General features: G+C 33.7%; 1 long non-coding RNA gene across 3 annotated transcripts; it reads right to left on the bottom strand.

Annotated features, from left to right (window-relative positions):
* Positions 1 to 11752: 11752 nt before the first annotated feature.
* On the bottom strand, positions 11753 to 17752 carry LOC149249705 (uncharacterized). Of its 3 annotated transcripts, XR_016266792.1 has the most exons (4): positions 17362 to 17752; positions 12357 to 12406; positions 12175 to 12242; positions 11753 to 12017 (listed from the first exon to the last, which is right to left on the bottom strand). It is a non-coding gene; the product is annotated as an uncharacterized LOC149249705 (long non-coding RNA). The 3 variants fall into 3 exon arrangements; XR_016266793.1 differs by lacking the exon at positions 12175 to 12242 and having other exon boundaries at positions 12280 to 12406; XR_016266791.1 differs by having other exon boundaries at positions 11753 to 12242.
* Positions 17753 to 18971: the final 1219 nt, after the last annotated feature.

The raw sequence follows: 18971 nt of genomic DNA, 5'->3' as shown, positions 1-18971 counted from the left end.
ACATGATAATAATAACTCATTAGCACAAAGGTTACCCCTTGAAACAAACCAAAACTACATTTGTGTGATGTGAAACGCTTTCCATGCTCAAAAGATGACACTTGCGACAGTAAGAGGAAAGTGCAAATGACACTTCCAAAATGTGAACGACACTAAAAGAAACACATGCTAGAACAAAGTTATCATGAAAATGACACTTATTAAAGTGAAAATAAGCAAAAGTGACAGTTGTAAACATGAAAGCGACACTTGTGAAAGTGAAGGTGTAAGAGCGACAGTTGGAAAAACTCACCAAAATAGAAGAACAATCACAACCAAAAGTGAGAGATTGTCAATGAAAGTTCACACTAACTATCAATCCAGGTTGAACATTAGACATGTACTGTCTTGATGGACTTGTGCTATGACTGTTCAAGCTTGCTTAAAAGAGTGAGCTCATGAACTTTTTGTGGAATGAGCATGTGTGAGAAAGTGACCGTTTGAAACTTATTGACTAACCATAAAGTGACTATGGAACAAACAATCGCAAGATCCATAGTAGGATCCAAAATTCAAGTGTAGGCTAAATTTTGGAGGGTTTTTTTCTTAGTGACAAAAATTACAAAAGAATTCAAGAAGGCCAAACCACCCACATTTGGTGGAGAAATGAAGAAATTTGAAAGTGCCAAAGCATGGTTGCTTGGAGTGAAGGAGTTCTTAAGAATCCATGAAAATTATGAGAACATGAAGGGAAAGATAGCCACCTATAGCTTGAAAGGGAAAGAAGGCATGTGGTGGGAAGACTTGAAGAATTTCAAGGGCATAAGAGAAAAGGATCTATCTTGGAGTGAATTTGAAAGACTCAAAAATAAATATTTATCAGACTGATTTTATGGCAGTAAAGAAAATGAATTTTATGACCTAAAAATGGGACAAATTATAGATGAAGAGTACATCAACAAGTTTTTGGAATTGTTGAGATATGTGCATATCTTAAGGATGAGAAGGAAAAATTGCAAAGGTTCATGAGTGGGCTACCTCTAACATCCAAATATTCAAATAAAACATTGTTATGAGAAATCAAAATGTAGACTAGATCTCTTGGTCGATTTGAATGAAAGGGGCAACTTCAAACTTAAAGGAACAAAGAACATAAATTCGGGGTAGCATTCAGAAGAGAATGAAAGAAGTTTTACCAACAATAGAGGTGAGACTCAACAGAGGTTCAACGCTACTAATAAACATCACCCTTCTCAGTTGTAGGAGAAGAGCCCAAAATTTACGGAAGAGGACCCTTTAAGTGCTAGAATTGTAGGGATAACCACTTGAGAAAGGATTGCCCATAAAATAAGCAAGATGGCTCAAGGTTGTACCCATTCAAGAGGCCAAGATAGTTTGAGATGTAGCTCTAAATGTTCCTAGAACCTACATAACTATGGAAGATAGGCAATATCATCATCCAACCTTAACTACCGAGAGGGATGGTTAAATGTGGAAGCATAATTGTCTTGTTTCCATTGGAAACAATGTCACTAAATTATAAACAATTTCATGTGAAAGTTGAGTTAAATTGTTGTGGCTCGTTATAGCAAGAAGACTCATGAGACGTTGGGAGATGTTAGAACTCATGGATAAGTTGGGTTGTTGTAACTATTGAATGTTTTATGTGTTTGGCGATTCCAAACTTCTTTTAATAGGTGATTTATTATTTTTCCTCCTGATTTGCACTCATACTGGGCTTACAATCTTTCTTTTTACTGTTGACTTGTGCATGGACATGTTTCATTGATATGTCCTATATTGTTGTTATGAATTGTTATGAATATTCCATCCTCCTTTATTTTTTCCTTTTATGTCTTGGGTCTCGAGAAATCTATTGGCATGGATGCAAGATAATGGAACTTTAGGGAAGGGATGAATGCGATTTAACAAGGAAAGTAGATCTGAATGAATCCCAATGTAGAATTAAGAGGGTTGTTGGAGATAGGAAGGAAGACTAGGATAATCAGACAGTGACAAAGTATCCATGAGAATGGTTTAGGGGATACCCACCCAACATTGGCCTTATTAACATATGTAGATATGTGTTGAGTCCATGAGCATGCTAACAAATGAATCATTTTATGAAATACTAATGTGGTTGATAGGTTGTTATTCAAGGATCATTCTCACAAAAGAGTCAATGAACATGCTTCCAAGCCATATTGCAAAGGCCAACTTCACGAATAAAGTGCCTTTTGAGGGTATGTTTACATTCGTTGCAATTTTTCTTATGATGAATCTAATGAGAGGTCATATGTTGTGAGCAGGACATTGGATTTTTTTTTGGTGAAGTGGACTTAGATGAAAGATCAATAGTGACCCCTGGATGACATCAGAATGCACAACAAAACACTAAAGGATTGCAAGAGAACCACTAAAAAGTGGCCAATTGACTAGATTATATAGCCATTTAGTTGTTGGGTCAGCAAGTGTGTGCGTAAAAATAGAATGTAAATGAGTTGCAGATATAAAGATCATTATCATTATGGTTGGGTTAAGCATGATTTTCTTTATTCGGGAATAAAAACATCAAGGATGTTGTTCCCCTAAGGGGAGGGGTTTATAACAACCCCTGGATAAATTCCCCCCATCCTTATAAATAATTGTAATTACTCAAAAAATAAGAAAAGGGACGAATTTCAGTTTGCTTGAGGTGGAAGATCACTTGAGGTATTGACAAAAAATTGAATGCATCAACCATGGGTTTGATGAGGAGATTAAATAATATTATTTGGTATTTAAGTTATCTGCAAAGACAAGGAAAAGGCCATGTATCCTTCAGCTGCAACAACAAGCAAGAATAAGACAAAAGAATTAAGGGCAACATGGGTTGCGCTCTCGAGGAGTGGGATTGCATGGAGTCTTGGGAAAGATGGATGGTTTTGTTTGTTAAGGGGCATGAAGAGAGGAGGAGGTGATTTCTTTATTGGACAGGTAGGAGTTGTATATTCTTGCAAAACATGTTTTCCTTCATTGATTCTCTCACTCTCACTCGTTGGTGCATGCATAATGGATGAGACCAAGGGAACAATGCTATGAAAAATATTGGGAGGGTTCAAAGGTATGCAAGAGAACACCATATGAATTTATTTTTGGAAAAAGCCTCTAGCAGAAGAATATCACAAGAGAGGTTTGCTGGGGTAAACAAATACAGAGAGCAGAGATTTCTTGAGCACTGAAAAAGACCACCAGAAGCTTGGGATTGAAGAACCTATTGCATTGGGGAGAATCACTTAGGTGACTGTGAGGCTGATGAACCACTAGGGGTTTCCTTGGGGGTTGAAGAACTGGTGTTTGTCTCACTGATGAACCACCTAGAGAGGTGATTCCATCAGCCTAGAAATAACTTATCCACTGAAGAGAATTTCCTTTAATGTGGCTTCTCATCTCCTAAGAGTGAGTTGGTACTTCTCTATTGTATAGTATCTTGATATGGATGTTAATCCTAGTTGTGAGTTTGGAAGACTGAGCATAAATATGTGTAGCTGGTGGATGAAGGTGTTGTGACCTTGTGACATCATGTTCAACTAAAGAGGCGGTTTGGTTTCCCTTCCAAAAACACCCCACCTCAAGCACTAGAATTTGGCTTGGCGGTGAGAGTTGCAAGCACACACAAGTGGAAATATGTGTAGCTAGTGGATGAAGGTTTCGTGACCTTGTGACATCATGTTCAACTAAAGATGTAGGTGATTCCTTCAACCTAAAAATAACTTATTCACTGAAGAGAATTTCCCTTAATGTGGCTTCTCTTCTCCTAACAGTGAGTTGGTACTTCTCTATTGTATAATATCTTGATATGGATCTTAATCCTAGTTGTGAGTCTCAAAGACTGAGTGGAAATATGTGTAGCTGGTGGATGAAGGTGTTGTGACATTGTGACATCATGTTAAATTGAAGATGCGGTTTGGTTTCCCTTCCAAAAACACCCCACCTCAAGCACTAGAATTTGACTTGGAAATGATAGTTGTAAGCACACACAAGTGGAAATATGTGTAGCTGGTGGATGAAAGTGTTGTGACCTTGTGACATCATGTTCAGCTGAAGATGCGGTTTGGTTTCCCTTCCAAAAACACCCCACCTCAAGCACTAGAATTTGGCTTGGCGGTGATAGTTGCACATGCACGCACACACACACACACACGCACGGACCAACCACACACACACACACACACACACACACACCACACACACGCACACAGACCTCACTAATAGGATTGTAAGAATACCTTAAATTTTTAATATAGTCATTGAAATGTAAATGGAAAATGCATCAATCCTACATAAAACATATATATATATATATATATATATATATATATATATATATATATATATACACACACACACACACAATACAGTCATTGAAATGTATTGTGTATGTGTGTGTGTGTGTGGTGTGTGTGACACACACACAGTCATTGAAATGTAAATGGAAAATGCATGAATCCTACATAATACACACACACAAACACACACACACACACACACACATGTTATGCTTGGAGGTCGGGGCCAGCCTTATAGTCATGCTGGAACAAAGGCTTAAGCCTTGAGGGTCGAGCCTCACATTATATCACAATGAGTGTGTTGAGTCCCGGGTTGGTTTCATCCTTATGTTCACACCAATAAGAGATCAGTACTAGGGTTTGGGTTTGTCGTACCAAATGGAAGGGTTGTGCTCTGAGGGCCAGACCATAAATCATGTAACCCATTGTAGTCAGGGACAACAATATGTGTTGGGTAGAGAACTTAGCCTTGAGGTCTAGGTTGTAAGGCCATACAACTGTGTGATGTGACCATAGCCATTTGGGTGGAGTTGGAGGCTTGGACCAATAACTAGGTTGTTAGTCTCTACGACCATAACACATCCATGGGAGGGGGCCATATCCCAATAAACGACGGTGATCAAACATGGGAATTAGCAATAATAATATAATAATGTGAGCCCCCCTTATGACTTTAGGGGGGGAGGGAGTGGGGGTAGTGTTATTGAGCGCCAACCATTGGATCATGAAATGGATGGATAGTCATCCGATCGATCACTAGAATCATGAGTCACAACAATGATAACATAAGCCCCACCCCCTCCCCAACACCCCCCATGATGTCATTGAAGGGGGTTAGAACGTTTTCTCCCCATCATCAATCAATCCCTTCAACTCTATTCAATGGACGGGTAGTGAATAATGTGTGCAGGTCCTTGAAATTACATGTGCATTGTGACCATATGTATAGCTTGGAGCGCAAAACCTTATTTAAACATTACGAATGAATGTGCCACATGGGACATTCCAAGTATGCAAGAGGTGTTGGATTCTAAAGGATCACCACCACATGGCAGTAGGGTGGCATGCCACGGGAGCACCACATGGAGGCCACGTGGGTGCCACATGGTAGTAAAATTAATAACCCTTTAAAGAGAAATACCTTGAGATATTTTATACACTAGAAAAGTCTCACTAAGATGAGTGTGATGGTGACACGCCTTTTGGGTTTTGAAAGCTTGGAGAAAAGCTAAAAAAAAAACATCATTACCCCATTTCCCTAACTGTACTAGGGAATTTGGGTTATCAAAGTGAACACTTCACCGAGGATAAGTAGGGGTGTTTATAAATGAAAACTAAAGCTTCCATGTCAAAGAAATGTTGCATCTATGAATTGCTAATAAATCAAAGGAGAAAATATCAAATAAAGGAAGTAGATACTAGAATTAACACTGGTGTTAGTGTGATGTTTTTAAATAAAGAGCCATAAATCTAAGTTTGAAAATGAATGAAAGGGGGATCTGAGTGGCTAAAGAAAGTTGATGCTTACATATCAAGGGATTAGAGTTTCCTTCATGTTGGTGCCTATAAATATTAAGGGGTTGGTGCCTCTAGCATGTTGGTGTTTGCAAAACAGTGGGAGTTGGTGCTTGCAAAGAAGAGGCGGTTGATGCCTCATGTAGGTTGGAGCCTACAAAATTTGATGTAAATTGAAGTTGGTGCTTGCAGTTATATTATAATTAAAATAAAATTTGTGGTTTTCTCTTGTATTAATTTCTACATAAATATATCGTGTTTAAGCTTTGTGTGATAGGTGCATTGATGTATTGTTGAATGTGTTTGATTGACTAAATAATTATTAAAATTATTAAAATATTGATTCAACCCCCGCTTTGAATATTTTCCCAACTTCCAAAATTTACTTTTGGGATATAATATCCCTACCATTATTGCATTTACATATTATTCATATGGATATGAAGTCTAGCAATACCCTATTGGACACATAAGTGATTAGCATAAAAGTTGGTTTCGTAGTTCCTTGTTAACTAGTAATAAAATTATAGGATAGTTGCTTAGTTCCATAATAGAGTTATAACACACTGACTTTTATTAGATGACAAGGGTAATAAAATGAGTAAATCCATTGAAAATATCATAAAGTCCCCCTAAAAAATATATTTGGAGAAGTTCTCACTGTCAAGTTATTCTTTGGTATCCCATGAAGGTAAAGGTTAAATCTTCCCTTGGAGAATGATGGTAGATGATAATTGAGATATACAATAGAACCTTAAAAATTGATTTATGGGTGGACTAATGATTACAAACAAAATAGCTACCAAGATAAGTGGCAATGTTAGCAATAAATAGAATTGTACAAAGGTTTAAAAAAAGATTGATTGGGTAGTTAAAAGGAATTTCAAGAGTAATATTTCATTATAAACAAAAGGAGGGAATACATTATTGAATAGGTTTAGCCACCTATGGAAAAACAATAATCAATGAAATAATTGGTAAGTTTTTGTTAGCAACACATGATATAGGGAGAATATGGAAATAGAATCATGTCCTATTAGATCCCACATCAAACCATTGGCCAGTACACCTTCAAATACTATGGAATATACTATGAAATTATACAGCAAGATTTTTTTCCTTCAAATTTTAGTAAATGACATGAAAATTTGGTTAAGTCATTCAAATGTGTAAGATGATATGAAAAATTGAGATAAGGGGCCAAAACATGCATAGAAAATGTACACTAGATAACAAATTAAGTGAAATATAAGGAAAGGTTCAAGAGGGAGTTTGTATCAGAGATGGTAGTAGAGAAAATCTAGACTAAGTAGAGTTAGGAGAGAAATTTGTTTGCATTAGAGGAAACTTTAACTTAAAAGTAGCCTCCTAAGTAAAAATAATAAAATAAGAGTTCTGAGTTTTGGAGGGAAAAGAACAAACCAATTTTTTTTAATTGTATTTTTAGCATATTTCCTTATAGATTGACTCAAATTTCAAGTGTAGACACTCATTGGATGCAAAATTAAAATCCACATCCAATGAGTACCCATCATGCATACTTTTGAGAAGACTGACATTGATAAAAAAATGAAGATACATTAAAAAAGTGTACATGATGGGTACTCGTTGGATGTGTAGCTTAATTCTCCTAATGAGTAAATGACCAACTATGCTCTTATTTTGAAGACAATAAGACCAATTGTACCAATATAAAAGGACTAGGACAATATGACCAATAGAATGCATCTTTCCTATATCTTCCCCAAATTACATTATTGTCTATATTTCCCATTTCTTAATGGTTCATGTTTTCATGTTTTTCCATTAGTTTAGAGTAACAAGAAATTGACAATTTTTTAGAGTATTTCAGATGATATGGTTATGATACCTTAGATCTCCCATCAACCTATTGTCTCCTTGAGGTTGACCAACATCTTGAAGACATGTTTGAAGGTGCCAAAATAAGCCATAGACCACACATCATCAAAGAAATGGACTAACTTAAGAAGGATAAATCATTGGTTGGGCACTCTCTCACAACAATTCTATTAGTGGTGGTATGTACTTTAGGATCAAGGAATCAAAGCACCATGTGTGCATTGAGAATTCTTAGATCATCGCTAGGGTTGATCATTTCCATCATCGGAAATGTAGAGAAGCCATTGATATTGAGAAGCAATCTATCAACCTCAATCGAGATGATGGTTGGAAATTAAGCAAGCGCTGGATTCCTGCCCTCTCATCGTGATAATTATCCTCCTTCTTCTTTTTTTAATGTTAAAGTTATTATTTTTGTTATTATTTATTTTGTTGTTATTATTATTATTATTATCATTATTATTATTACTACTATTGAGGTTATTATTGTTATTTATTTAATTTTCTTTAGTTTTATTATTATTTGTTTTTATTATTTTTATTATTATTTATTTAGTTATTTTTATTATGGTGGGGGGTCGGGGAGGGGGGTTATTATTATTTGTTTTTATTTTTATTTTTTATATATTTTTTATTTTTAGGTTATTATTATTTGTTTTTATTATTTTGTTATTATTTATCTAGTTATTTCTATTATTATTATTGATTTTATTACCATTAATGTTATTATTTTTTTATTATTTATTTATTTATATATTTTTTAAGGTTGTTATTATTTGTTTTTATTATTTTATTTATTTATTTATTTATTTATTCTTAATTTTGGAATTTATTATTATAAACTAAAATTAAGATATAATTTAATTAATTTTTTAACTAATTTTTTAATTTTTTTCCCCTTAACTATTTCTTAACCTAACAACGAGTTTTGAATGGCTAGTTCCTAATGGCTACCTCAAGACCCAGATGCTTCTCTGCTATTTAATCTTTTGTTAAGACTGTTTTTCCCACCATTTGTCCTAAGGATGAACCAGATTAGTTGGTTCGAAACGTCGACCCATTCTATAACATGTGATTAATTTAGAAGACATATTAATTACCAATATGGATCACAAAAGTCTGAGATCTAACTCATAAATTTTAATATCCCATTTCTTACTCCCTTTATGTCAATTGAGATTAAGTTCAACCTTAGATTTTGACCTAACAATTGTTTATGTAGTAAGGAAGTTAGCCAAATTAAAGTAAGCATCTAAGCCTAAGATCTAATAAACAAACCTATTTATTTGCAAGCACTCCTTCCCATTTCATTTAAAAAAAAAAAGAAAATTAGATAGAGAAAATGTTGTTCTAGAAGCCTTGATGATGAAAGTCAAAGTAGTAGGAACCCCCTTAGGAGTTTATGATGAAACACGCCAAATTGTTGATAAATACACAACACATCTCACTCAAAACTTTAAGTTCGTATATTTAATGGGTAAAAGTGGTGGAAGGCATCTTTCTTGTTGGAATAAAGAGCTTCGAACCCAAAGTACTAAATAAATTAGCTCCCAACTCCATTAAAGAAATAAGTCCAACTGAGATTTCCCTTGCCCTACAATGATATTAAATATTACTTGATTACTAAAATATTTTAAAATCTTGTTATACTCTAGCTTAAACATATTAGGGAAGAAATATTCCATTTAGAAAAATTTTGTTATCATTTCTCTATCAAACTTATTGAACAATTTGTTGGGGCACCCATTTGCCTGGTTAGATGAATTTTTTAAATACTATTCTACAATTGAATGAAGCTTTGTAAGGCACTTCACTGCTTGAATGAGTAGGTCACCTGGATAAATTTCATTCATATCAAAAAATTCCAAGGAATAAATAGGCCTATCCATACGAAATATCCCAACCAAGACTAGTAATTTCATAGTCCCAACCAAATCATTAACTAAACAAAACCTACACAAGGAAACAATTAAGATAAGAAAGTGTTGAATAAAATGTACAACACTAACCTCACTAAACAAGAAGCTAACACAACTGGGCAAGTTCAAAATATTAGTAAGAAGGAAAAAAATGACCTTACCAACTATGCCTTAATTATCTTTGTAAAATTACATGTTTGGAAAATCATGCACACCTCCATCAACATTCACAATATGATACTCCTCCCAACACTTAAGAACAATATAATGGATAACAATTTCAAAATATCAACAATATCCCATTTTTCTCTTGGTAAATTATAGTGTGGATATATCCTTAAAACTAAATAATGACATAGAAATTAAAACTACTCTAGTTCTTCCGCATCTTTTAATACAAATGATAAGAAATAAGAAAATCAACTCATCCTCTAACTTGAGCCTTTCTATACACGAAGAATAAATATATTAAACTATATTGAAATTTTAATAGAGACAAATACTTAATAAGTTTCCTACATATCTAATGACCCAACTTAAAATGAAATAGTTCAATTTTATAAAGATAAATTAAAACAAAAACAAAAACATTTGTTCTTTTTCCTCATGGGCAAGTCAATCCAAGAATTATGTACACCAAAGATTAAAAAATGGTTTAAAAAGAATTATTGTTCATGCACTACTATGTGAAGTGGATGAGGGCTTCCTATGAGATAAAAGTTGATATTTCTACATTGAAATTGAATTTCTTTGTTGAAGATGGCTGATTTGGGCCAGCTATAGCAAGGTTAATAGGATTATATGGAATTACTTTTATATTTCTACATATTTATAAATCTACCAATTTGACCAATGACATTAAGTCAAAACACTAAACATGGTGATTAAAAGAGAGCAATATAATGATTTACAAAAAAGGGATGAGATCAATAGTTTTATAAATCTTGATACTAATATAAACCAAACCCAATTAAAATTTAAGAAAACCCAATTAAAATTTAAGAAAACTAGAAGTTACCAAATACTAGAGTTGAGACTAAGTTACCAAACCCAATCAAAAAATCAGAATTTAAGAAAACTAAAATCTATTAAATACTAAATTTAGGCTAAGTTACCAATCCCAATCAAAATTAAGAGAAGTAAAGACCAGATTTGAATCTGATTACATTTTAAAATGTATATAAAAATGCTGAACAGATTGTATAAATTGGACTAAAGCCACTTGAAATTAGTTTCAAACTTATAACATTGTAATCTTGAAATGATTGTATGAATATCCCTAAGAAAAAGAATGAATATCCCTAAGAAAAAGAGATTAATGCATTACAAGTTGAAAAAACGACCACCCTATGTATATCCCAAAGGTAAGATATTCTTTTACTTGATAACAAAATAGAGAATGGAAAAGTAAACTGATAATTGTTTCAAGGATGCAATTATAGCCATTTATATAGATTATAAATAAGCAACCATTTATATATAGATTGGCCAATTACATTCAAAAATCCATGTTTTAAGTGATCTGTATGATGAATTAAGTGATCTGTATGATGAAGTTTCAAAAGTAGCCAATTGATTTATTAGAAAAGTTAACTAATATATTAAAAGGTTTAGGCAAAACTAAAAATTAACGGTCAACGTAAGTCATAAAAGGTTTTTAGAATTCGAAACAACTTTAGAATGCAAGCAGACAATTTTATTATGCTTTGAGTGCATTGCAAACCCATGAAATAAGGTCGGGCATGCGCTATGGAGTTTCTCAATCCGACAGCCTACCCTACTCCACACTTTTGAAATCTATTCTGAGAAACAAAGTTGTCAACATATCTATCTGTTTTTTTAAGCAAAGTATAAGGTAATGTCTAAAGAATTTAATAGTTGAATAAATGATAACAACATATGTATTAGAAGTCTGCTATATGCAGGGTCACATAAGTTTTGATATAATGGCAAGGGGCAAGGGCTATAATTGCATTTTCTTTCCTCTCATTTGCTTTAAACAGATTGAAAAAGGTATATTGAATTGTCCATGGTGACAACACAGTAGCAGGCACTTTAAAACATATCAAAATCACTACAGAAAAAACTGCTCACAAATGTAAAAGGCACACAGTTCAAGTGCAACAACAACGAAAGTATTGCTAGGGTCTGTGCCATCAAACGGAACCAGTGAGACCATTCTCCTCTTCTTTAAGGTAATTTTCATCGTCTTCTTCGTCAGTGACTTTCGATTGAAGCCGACCTCCAGTCTCACAAAAGAAATATAAGTTTTATTTCTTAAATTTTGGTCCAATCTATCTTTCTATATAGGTTACAAATATGCAGAAAACTAACCTCTCGCTGGTTTTTTCTATCTTTTGCTGCTTATCCCTATTTTTTGAAGAAGAAACTTCAATCACTTTTTTGCTCTGTTATTCTGAAAGGAACAAAAATGTTAAATATTACTACTCCGAACTTTCTTCTCTCACTTAACCCCGTGGCATATTCGAGAGTTCCAAGGAATGATGTAATTTGGGTAGAACATGAAAACATTCACTTCTATAGCAATAGCAGACGTTAACTTAAACTCATACCGGAGGAGAGCTTTTAGCCTATCCATGATGTATAACTCCATGATCTGTAACTCCTAACTATTATGTAGCTGCACAGGTATTACAAGCGAAAACAATTCAAATTACCCTGTCTGCATCAATTGCAGCAACAGTTAAGCCAGGACTTCTAAAAGCTCGTTCTTTAGGTTAAAAAATCTTTTAACCTTTTCTTTTCACGCTTTGCAACCTCTACATTCATTAGTTTTTGCTGGACCTGGAAAATCCAAAAATAAAATCCATTGACTTACTAAAATATAAAATCCGCACACAGAGAAAACGATGCAAAAACTGTGTAAAGCAGAGATAAGTAGAGGGTTCTTTATCTCCCCTCGCTAAAGCTTCACACAAAAGAGAGGGCTGATATGGGTCCGGGGAAGCTTGAACAAACAATTTCATGTTAGTAATCACATAGAGAGGACTAATATAGGTTCGGGGAAGATTTCAATTGGCAATTTCATGTGAATAATTGAACAATTTCAGCAACAAGAATTTACTGGAAAAGGCTCCTCAAATGTAACCTATGAGAACTCAACCTATTAAAGCTTTCATTTTGATATTCAATCCCAATATCATGGGTTGTCTTAAATTCGATGGTGCTGCCAAACAAAACCTGCTCAAGGGAGCCAATGGGGAATAGTGACGAAGGATAATTAAGACAGACTGATCAACACATATGTAATGAGGATAAGTCCTGTCAGGATCAGTAAGAGAAAATCACAACTTTACTAACAGGTTTGTCTCTGCAAGAAGCTTAAAAGAGGCAAGCTGCTAATATAAGAAGATTCAGCTCTCACTGTTAATCTTATTAATGAGCTGTTGAACATAACTAACATGAGGATGCAAGGTTTGTCGGAGAAAGAAAATTATTTGAATTTATTTTTATCAGAAAACAGGTACCGCAATTATTTGTTATATGTTTTTGAAGTTTTGTTGGCATATTTTCGGGTTGAATTTGTTCAAATTTGATTAAAATCACAAATGGTGAACTTTCTACCCTCTAATTGATCCAAAAGTTGGTCAAAATGCTAATATATTTAAAAAAAAAAATTAAGATTTTTTTTGAGAAAATTGCAGCCAAAAACTTCAAAACATATAAACACCTTTTTTTTATAAAAGCCTGAAAATAAAATAATGTAGTCAATAAAATGATCAAATTGGACCCAAGCTTTATGCTGTGACATCTACCTATTACTGAACACAGTGTTTGGAACCCAGGACTATCTGACCATTGAATATTAATTATAGTATTTAGGTTGATGGGAATTCGAATAATAATTTAATATTTAGGGAGATCGGATTTAGTTTACATCTTATCATGATACAATAACACAGCTTTTCATAGCAGGTACTTAATTTCAGTAAAATCATTGAGCCGAACGCGTCTTTGAACTATTGAGAGGACCAAGTCTTTACAGTTGCAAAGGACACAAGGGACAACATAAAAGATTTGAAGTTGAAGTCTTGACAGAGATCCAATAGAAAAAATAATTCGAATAATAATTTAATAATTGGGGAGATCGAATTTAGTTTACATCTTATCAGGATAAATAGAAACAATAACACAACTTTTTTAGCAGGTACTTAATTTCAGTAAAATCATTGAGCAGAACACGTCTTTGAACTATTGAGAGGAACAAGTCTTTACAGTTGCAATGGACACAAGGGACAATAGAAAAGATTTTAAGTCTTGACAGAGATCCAATAGAAAAAATGATTCGAATAATAATTTAATATTTTGGGAGATCGGAGTTAGTTTACATCTTATCAAGATAGATAGAAGCAATAATACAACTTTTTATGGCAGGTACTTAATTTCAGTAAAATCATTGAGCAGAACGCGTCTTTGAACTATTGAGGGGAACAAGTGTTTACGGTTGCAAAGGAGACAAGGGACAACAGAAAAGATTTGAAGTCTTAACAGAGATCTAATGAGGAAATGAGTGAGGTAAATTAAAAACAATTGATCCTATCAAAATGATTGACCGACACTCTATATATGTGCTGCCAAAGAAAACCTGCTCAAGGGAGCCAATAGGGAATAGTGACGAAGGGTAATTAAGACAGACTGATCGACACATATGCAATGAGGATAAGTCCTGTCAGGAGCAATAAGAGAAAATCATAACTTTACTAACGGGTTTGTCTGTGCAAGAAGCTTAAAAGAGGCAAGCTGCTAATATAAAAGATTCAGCTCTCACTGTTAATCTTATTAATGAGCTGTCGAACATAACTAACATGAGGATGCAAGGTTTGTCGGAGAAAAAAATGATTTGAATTTATTTTTATCAGAAAACAGGTACCGCAACATATTTGTTATACTTTTTTGGCATATTTTCTGGTGGAATTTGTTCAAAATCTATTGAAATCACAAATTGAATTATGAACTTTCTACCATCTAAGTGATCCAAAAGTTTTTCAAAAAGCTAATACATCAAAAAAAAATATGGGGCCAAATTAGAGCCAAAAACATCAAAACACATAAACACCTTTAAAAAAAAAGAGCTGAAAATAAAATGTAGTAAATAAAATGATCAAATTGGACCCAAGCTTTATACTGTAACATCTACCTATTACTGAACACAGTGATTGGAACCCAGGACTGTCAGACCATTGAATATTAATTATAATATTTAGGTCGATGGGAATTCGAATAATAATTAATATTTGGGGAGATCGGATTTAGTTCACGTCTTATCATGATACAATAACACAACTTTTCATACCAGTTACATAATTTCAGTAAAATCATTGAGTAGAATGCGTCTTTGAACTATTGAGAGGAACAAGTCTTTACAGTTGCAAAGGACACCAGGGATAACATAAAAGATTTGAAGTCTTGACAGAGATCCAATAGAAAAAATGATTCGAATAATAATTTAATAGTTGGGGAGATCGGATTTAGTTTACATCTTATCAGGATATATAGAAACAATAACACAACTTTTTATAGCAGGTACTTAATTTCAGTAAAATCATTGAGCAAAACGCGTCTTTGAACTATTGAGAGGAACAAGTGTTTACAGTTGCAATGGGCACAAGGGACAATAGAATAGATTTTAAGTCTTGACAGAGATCCAATAGAAAAAGTGATTCGAACAATAACTTAATATTTGTGGAGATCGGATTTAGTTTACATCTTATCAGGATAAATAGAAACAATAACACAACCTTTTATAGCAGGTACTTAATTTCAGTAAAATCATTGAGCAGAACGCGTCTTTGAACTAGTGAGAGGAACAAGGGTTTACAGTTGCAAAGTGTTAGACCGGAGCATACATAACACACAGCAGATTTATACTCAGAGACTAGACAGAAAAAAACAGAGAATAACTCATAGAGACAAAGAAATGGAGAAACAACAAGATTACTCAGTTAGAAACAGCGGAATAGAACAATCACTGGAGAACAGAAATCATTTTGCATTACATAATAGGCTTGAGCCTTGGCTTGCATTCCTCGGCCAGAGAAATTACAAATTTATGGAGGCAGAAGAGGGATCTAGAATATCCTGTATGTGATTCAGATGGAGATTTGGAATGATCTAGAAACTAATGGCAGTGTAGAAAGATCTAGAATCCTGGAGATCTAGAAACTAATGGGGGTGTGGAGATCAACGCTCCCCTTGTGTTTCGTGGCATGTGCTTAAATCTAGCGACGTGTCTATTTACTAACACCTGCGGGTTTTGGTGTAATGGCAATCATGTCTCCAACAAGTGGTATCAGAGCCAGAGGTCTCGAGTTCGAAACACACTGGACTCGCGTTGGGGGGGAGATTGTTGGCTCCCCGTTAATGGCGGTGTAGAAGGTCAACGCTCCTAGTGTGTTTCGTGGCATTGCGCGTGTATAAGGTCAACACTCCCCGTGTGTAATGCATGTGTTTCGTGACATTGCGTGTGTAGAAGGTCAACGCTCCTAGTGTGTTTCGTGTGCAATGCTCCTAGTGTGTTTCGTGGCATTGCGCTTGTATAAGGTCAACACTCCCCGTGTGTAATGCATGTGTTTCGTGACATTGCGTGTGTAGAAGGTCAACGCTCCTAGTGTGTTTCGTGTGTGTAGAAGGTCAACGCTCCTAGTGTGTTTCGTGGCATTGCGCTTGTATAAGGTCAACACTCCCCGTGTGTAATGCATGTGTTTCGTGACATTGCGTGTGTAGAAGGTCAACGCTCCCCGTGTATTTCGTAGCATTACGCTTAAATCTAGCGATGTGTTTGTTTACTAACACCTACAAGTTTTGATGTAATAGGAATCATGTCTCCAACACAAAAAATACAAAGAACAACTTCTTAGCAGAGATCTAATAGAGGAAATGAATGAGGTATATTAAAGACAATTGATCTTATCAAAATGATTGACCAACACTCTATATATATGTTTTCCGGTTAAAATTAGCTTATGCTAAAACCAGCTCCTCTATTGCATGAAAAAATGATCTATACACTAATACTTTAGTAGTAAAGCACAATACTTTAGTAGTAAAGCACAACCTTTTATAGCATATACTTAATTTCAGTATGATAAATGAGCAGGACGAATCTTTAAATTATTAAAATGATTTAGTGTTTACAGTTGCAAAGGAGAAAAGCGACAACGGAGGGGATTTTAAGTCTCGACGGAGATCTAATAGAAAAAATGGAAAAAATGAGTGAGGATAAATTAAAAACCACTTAACATTATATTTTTTAATATTTTTGTTAATTAAGTTTAGTCTAGCAATATTAAAAAATATTTTTGTTAATTAAGTTTAGTCTAGCCAATTAAAAACCACTTAACATTATATTTTTTAATATTTTTGTTAATTAAGTTTAGTCTAGCAATATTAAAAAATATTTTTGTTAATTAAGTTTAGTCTAGGCTAAGGTTAGCATTCATGAGATGCGATTACAAAGATTGGGCAAAGTTCGGCCAAGGATGCCCCTTGATAATTTAATTTCTCAAAAATTTAAACCTAAAGATTTTAATTCAACTGTTCCTATAAAATTTAAACCTAAAGATCGATGCTATGCTTGATCCAATGCTATACTGGTTCTAAAAAGCCTAAAGATCAATGCTATGCTAGATCCATTGCTATACTGGTTCTGAAAAACGTGGTTCTCAAAAACGAGAAATGAAAGAGGAGAAATCTTTATCTTAGCAACTATAGATCCTTTCAGTGAAATCAATTGTACTTACTAGTGAAATTAGTCTCGGCCTCGTCACGGGTGCAATCATCCTGATCGTTGGCGGTGTTGGAGGCATTTACGGTCTCATTGTCTTAATCATCGTCTCCATGTAGCACGGCACGGGTTACAGGTTCGACTTCTTCTTGGTCCTCTTCCTTCTTCATCTTCGTCACGGCACGATTCTTAATTCCCTGGTTTTTCCTCGGAGGAGGCGAGGTCGTCAGTAAATTTTTCGCGTACTGGCCCATGGCTCAGATCTTCTCTAACTCGGATCATTGATCCGAGAACCAGATCGAAAGCTGTACACAGACTGCAAAGAAATCATTGAGTAGCGAGGGTTTTGAAAATTAATTAAATATTATTTCTATTCTCGGTTCGCTTTCAACGCCGTGAGTGGTTTTCAGTGATAGGGAAAAGAATTTAACGTCCTTTTTTTTCATTTTTCATGTTCACCTTACTACGGATGGGCAACTTTTTACTACCTTTTGCATTCTATTCACCCAATCGTTGAGTGTAGAGTCTGACAGGTTGCAAAAGTCGCTCTTTTAACTTTTTAATATTCATGTGTGGCTATATGGAATTTTTTACCATTTTTTGCATCATTTTCACCTTTTCGTGGAATGTACAGCCCAATGGTATGCAGAACTCCTTAATTTTTTAATATTCATTTGGTGTCCTTAATTTTTTAATATTTATTTGTGACGCTCCTGATGTTAATTTATAAATTTTATATTTATACAAATGTAAAATTAGATAAAAGGTATATTTTTATTAATTTTTAAAAATGTATTAAAAGGTGTAAAAGATTAAAGCATAGACATATATAAAATATTTGTGTAGTTTAATTAATACGCTTTTTATTTTAGTTTATTTTTGCCCAAAACCACTATGCTTAAGAAATATAAGTTTTTATTGGTTTAATTTGCCAATTTTGAATGCATTAAAAGTTTTTTTTAGGTTTTAAATTTATTTATGTATTCAAAATTACATTTTATATCATAGCAAACTATAATCTTGTTCAAAAGTTTATTGCCCAATTTTAATTTAATTAAATTGCACTTAAAATATATAGTGTTATATTGAAATGAATTATAATATTTTTTAATAATTAATATATATATATATATATATATATATATATATATATATATATATATATATAAATACATTTTGAGTCGATTTAATTGTTAAGTGTATGTGTTTTCTCATAACAGGTCATAGGTTTAAATCCAAAAGGGCTAGAGTATGTACACATCTGTAGATTTTAACATTGAAATATAATTTGTATAACCTTTATTTCTATATCTAAAAGATAATTATTATCTATCCTAAAATTGCTGCAATAATTTTGCATTTATACAATCAAGATATAATTATTTATTTTGATCTTTATATAAAACATGTATATTGGCATAGGGTAGAAAACATATGATTATATTATACAATTATTATTATTATTTTGCTCAATTGAGCTTGGACGCCCCTTGGGATAGTTTAATTCCCCCAAAAGTGGCTTCCACCCTCAACCCCTCCCCATGAGTGGGAATTAAACTAGGCCAAGTAATATAATTAATTTTTTATCCTATAGATTGTCTTATTTTTAATAGTTATATTATTATT

Source organism: Pinus tabuliformis, chromosome 7 (genome assembly GCF_031772625.1).
Source record: "Pinus tabuliformis cultivar Carrire ecotype Pingquan chromosome 7, CPIR1, whole genome shotgun sequence".
Lineage (NCBI taxonomy): Eukaryota > Viridiplantae > Streptophyta > Pinopsida > Pinales > Pinaceae > Pinus > Pinus tabuliformis.
Note: the sequence above shows the minus strand (reverse complement) of the source record. Positions and strands in the feature narration are given on the sequence as shown.